This window comes from Mus caroli, chromosome 2 (genome assembly GCF_900094665.2).
Source record: "Mus caroli chromosome 2, CAROLI_EIJ_v1.1, whole genome shotgun sequence".
NCBI lineage: Eukaryota > Metazoa > Chordata > Mammalia > Rodentia > Muridae > Mus > Mus caroli.
The window spans coordinates 159333439-159336807 of record NC_034571.1 but is presented as its reverse complement, the minus strand read 5'-3'; positions in this window follow the sequence as shown (position 1 = coordinate 159336807).

Sequence of the window (3369 nt, the reverse complement as noted above, 5' to 3'; positions counted from 1 at the left end):
CCGCCTGCCTCTGCCTCCCAAGTGCTGGGATTAAAGGCGTGTGCCAACCCTGCCTGGCATAAATAAATCTTTAAAAATTTTTTTTTCATGTCATCTTACTAGGTTGAAATGTGGAGTTTTGAGGACACCTGAAATTCCAAATCTGGGGCACAGTCATTCGTACCTGGCTTTAGAATAAACTATCTCCTTCTCCTTTTGAGGTGAGAACTGTGTTTCCCTGTTGTCACTCCAACCCCATTTCTTTTTGTCTCAGTTCTTCTGTTGTTGTTGTTGTTGTTTTATCATAACATTTTCTTGATGGTCTGGAAGGCTGGGTTCGCAGGTATGGTGTCTTGAATGGCCCCATAGGCTCATATATTTGAATGTTTCTTCATCAGTGAGTAGACAATTTGAGAGGGATTAGGAGGCATGGCCTTGTTGGAGGAGGCGTGGCCATGTTGGAGGAGGTATGGCTTTATTGGAGGACATATGACCTGGTTTGAGGAGGTGTGGCCTGGCTGGAGGGGGTGTGTCACTTGTGGATGGGGCGGGGCCTTCAGGTTTCAAAAGCCCATACCAGGCCCAGTGTCTTTCTCTCTGCCTATGGATCAGAATGTAGCTCTCAGCTACTTCTCCAGCACCATGCCTGCCATGCCCGCTGCTGTGCTGATAATAGACCAAGCCTCTGAAACTGTAAACAATCCCCCAATTAAATGCTTTCTCTTATAAGAGCTGCCTTGGTCGTGGTGTCTCTTCACAGTGCCTAAAACAATAGGTGTGCTTGTCATTAGGTTCTAAGGACTTGTACATGTCTCTGAGGACTTTTCGTGATCAAACATCTCTTCCCCCTTCGGTTGCTCTCTTCCTTCCATCCGTGTCTCCTTCCTTTCTGAGTTTCTGTCTCTGTGGTCCAAGCTTCCTGAGGAAGAACGCCTCCATCTTCTGCCTTTGTTCATCCATTGCTTGCTTGGACAGTGCTGCACTGCTCAGTCACACCTCAGTCCTTGTAGCAACCTGAGGAAGGCCGTCAGTCCTCTTAGCCCAGTGCACAGGTGTAGAGACCTGAAATCGTGTTCAATGCTTTACTTAGAAGATGGGCTGGGATGTAGCTCGATGGTAGAGCCTTGCATAGGTAAAGCCTTGAGTGAGAATTTTCTCAATTCTACAAAAACTAAAAACCAATAAAATGGGGGTAGGAGGTGGGAGTGGAGAGATGGCTCGGTGGTTAAGACCACTTGTTCTTTCTGACCCACATGGTGGGTCTGGGACTCCAGTTCCAGAAGATCTGACACCCTCTTCTGGCCTCTGAGGGAACTGCATACGTGTAGTGCAGACATACATGCAAAACACCCATGCACATAATAAAATAAAATAATCTCAAAAACTAAAACAGGGGCCCAAGCCAGACATAGCAGCTCATGCTGTAATCCCCACAATCAGGAGGCTGGACCAGGAGGATTGCGGTGAGTTTAAAGCCAGGCTGGACTACCCAGTAGTAGCAAGTCCCACAGCAGAGTGACTTCCAAGCCAGGGCGTGTTACAGAAGGAAACTCCAAACAAACAAACAAACAAACAGCGATAAACCAGTGAAGGATACGGTGTGAGGGGATTAGACTAGAACACCCCATATTCATAAGTTCCCGGATCTTTTGCTTAGCAGCTTCGTGAAGTTAAACAGGCAGGGCTGTGTCCCTCTTGGAGAGCCAGGGAGACTCGTTTTCCCAGTTTCTGCCCATTCCAGCCTCCAGCAGCTTCTGGGATGCAGGGTCTCTTCAAAACCTGAAAATCTGCTGGGCAGTGGTGGAAGTACAGCTGAAGGGTGGGGGACCTATGGGACAAAACGTAAAATGAATAATTAAGTATGAGAATCTGGCTTCTGATCCAGCCAAGACCCATCACTGTGAGGCTTCAACTTAGAACAGAGACCCTATAGCCTTCTAGAGGAGAGAAGACCGAGAATACAGGCTCTCACATGAGACCCGTGAGCCGGGCCTGATGGAGTATCCTGGCAGCCCAGCACGTAGGAGTCAAGAGAAGCAGGCCAGACCGGACATGACTCAGGCACAAGCCTGGAGCCTGAGTCGGACTCTGGACCCATGTAAAGATGAAAGGTGAGAACTACCAGGCTGGCTGTCCTCTGACCTCCACTTTTGTGGCATGACACGCTAGCCCTGTGTGACACACCAGTCCATCCATAAATAAATAGATGTAATTTAAAACGTTTTTCGGGTCTGGAAGTCTTACATCCTTTCTCAGGGTTCTGGGGCTGCGCTACCGTGAGAGGGGCGGGGCAAACGAGGAAGCCTGAGACTTGTGACCAAGGAACAGGAAAGGAACTCTTTCCTGCAAAGGTGAGAAGCCAGCAGATCCCTAGGGAGATCCTGGGATAGTGGTCAAGGACCAGTGTGGGAATCAGTCCTCAGGGGAACAGATCTGAGGATACCATCGAGTGAGTTCCCACCAGAAGGTGGGTGGGGCAGGTTCCGTGGGAAGCCTATTGCTGAAGGATGGAGCTAACTGGTAACCACACGGAAAAGACAAGGCAGGAAGGTAAGGGGGGCGGGATTAAGAGAATAGTTAACTAAGGACCACGAAGAAATATGCGCATGCGGCAGAGGCTACGCAGCAAGGGTGGTGGCGGCAGCGGGGTTGCCAGCAGGAACAGATTAAAGGAAGGCCACTAGAAGCCACAGCACCCAGAGCTGGAAGTAGATAGATTGTTAAAACAGTAGAGCGTTAAAACTTGGCATCTCTGGACTGGAGAGATGGCTCAGTGGTTAGGAGCACTGGCTGCTCTTCCAGAGGACCCGGCATCTACACGGAAGCTCTCACTGTCTGTAACTCCAGTTCCAGAGGATCCGACAAGACACCAAAGTGCATGAAATTTAAAATAAATAAATAAAAATTTAAAATGTGGACATCTCTCCTTTTTTTTTTTTGGCTTGGATTTTCATTCTTGAGGGGTTTCATTTTTTAAAAAAGAGAAAGAAGCCGGGCGTGGTGGCCCACGCCTTTAATCCCAGCACTCGGGAGGCAGAGGTAGGCGGATTTCTGAGTTCGAGGCCAGCCTGGTCTACAAAGTGAGTTCCAGGACAGCCAGGACTATACAAAGAAACCTTGTCTCAAAAAACAAAAAAACAAAACAAAAAACAAACAAAAACAAAAGAGAGAGAGAGAGAGAGAGAGAGAGAGAGAGAGAGAGAGAGAGAATGAATATGGGGAGGAAGCGGGGAGGGAGGGATCTGTGAGGAGCTAAGTTAGGAGACGAGAGCCATGATCAAAAAATATTGTGTGAAAGATACTTCTAAATAAGAGGGGTTTGGCTGTCAAAGCATGTTAATTCTCCCTCTCTCTGGATTAGCGCTTACATGTAGCTCTGGCTAGCCTGAC